General features: G+C 46.3%; 1 pseudogene; it reads right to left on the minus strand.

Annotated features, from left to right (window-relative positions):
* Positions 1 to 430: 430 nt before the first annotated feature.
* On the minus strand, positions 431 to 1,488 carry LOC102821430 (annotated as a pseudogene).
* Positions 1,489 to 1,657: the final 169 nt, after the last annotated feature.

Raw genomic sequence — 1,657 nt, forward strand, 5'->3', positions numbered from 1 at the left:
ATCCATCTAGCTGGTGATCTTCCTCTTTTTCTGTGACCTTCCACCCTACCAACATTATAGCCTTCTCCAGAGACTGGTACCTCCTGACAATATGTCCGAAGTATGAGAGACGAAGTTTGGCCATCTTGGCCTCAAAGAAGAACTCTGGCTGCACTTCTTCTAACACAGATCTGTTTGTTCTTTTGCCAACCCATGGCACACTCAATATTCTCCTCCAACACCATAACGCAAATGCATCAATTCTTCTATGGTCTTCCTTATTCACTATCTAGCTTTCGCATGTATATGAGGTTATTGAAAATACCATGGCTGGGGTCAGGCACACCTTAGTCCTCAAGCTTATTTTATTGCCAACTGAAGCCACTGATAAGTTTTTTAAGGTTACATAATAATTTATTAAGAACCCTCATAGTACCTTTCAGTCTCTAGGTCACTTTTTCAGCTTGTAGATCTTGTGTGCTAGCCCCAGGTAGATAGCTGGGGGCAGGGGTGCAGCATACTGCTCAATGAGACTTATAAGGGTGCTGAAACTGTCTTCCTCATACTGCTTGAACACAGCAGGCAGCTCCTTCTCCTCCTGCATTGCCTTCACTTGGCCCACCTTCTCGATTTCCTTCTGCCCATAGTTCTCCTGCAAGATCTGGCGCTGTTCTGGAGAGGCCCATTGCAGACACTGAGCCACCAGCCAGCTGCATTTATTGTCCTGGATGTCACTGCCAACCTTCCCTGTCACACTGGGGTCACCAAAGAGGACAAAGTAATCATCCTGAATCTGAAAGACCTCGCCCATCTCCAACAGGATCTTCTTGGCATTGGCATGTTCCTTCCCCCCATCAATGCCCGCCATATACATTACAGCAGCCACGAGAGGGTAAAAAGAGTAGAAAGCTGTCTTGTACTTGACAATAGATTTATACCTATTTTCAATGAATCTGCCAAGATCCATGTTGCCCTGGGGGACAGAGGTGAGGTCCAGGGTCTGTCCAATCTCAGTCTGATAGAAACTTTGCAAGAAGACCTTGATCAGATTCAGAAAATAGGGCTGTTCCCGGCAGTACAGCTTCAGCAGGCAGTAGATACACGCTTCCAGCAGTATGGAGTCATTGATGGCACCCAGACGTATGCCTGGCTTCTGATACCAGCAGGGCTACTTCTTCAGGTAAAAGGTGCATCCATAGTGCCATCTAATATCAGGAAAAAAGTTTGGAACAGCTCCACACACCACCCCACGGTCAGCATCCTGCTTCCTTGGCTACACCAACTCCTGGAACACAGCCAGCAGCATCAAACTTTGGTTGAACTTGCCCCCAAGGACAGTGTACTTTAGGACCTTCCTGAGCCAGGCAATAGCATTTCCTGTCATTGGATGCCCAACTCATCCTCAGTCAGCACCTTGAGAATCTGGGAGAAGAGCTGGATAAAATCCTGTTTTACTTGGGCACAAGTGTCTTATTTCTGGTCTCCATTCATTCTGAGGGTGGAGCAAAGTGCTCTGTTCCTGAATGCTGGATCTTGCATGGTCCAGAGTGACACCTTAGTCTTCAAGTTGATATCTTTGCTCTTCAACACTTTAAAAAGGTCTTGTGCAGCAGATTTGTCTAATGCTATAAATCGTTTGATTTATTGACTGCTGCTTTCCTGAGTGTTGTTGACGGTT

The sequence above is a fragment of the Chrysochloris asiatica genome, unplaced genomic scaffold (genome assembly GCF_000296735.1).
Source record: "Chrysochloris asiatica unplaced genomic scaffold, ChrAsi1.0 scaffold00082, whole genome shotgun sequence".
In the NCBI taxonomy this organism is placed as follows: Eukaryota; Metazoa; Chordata; class Mammalia; order Afrosoricida; family Chrysochloridae; genus Chrysochloris; species Chrysochloris asiatica.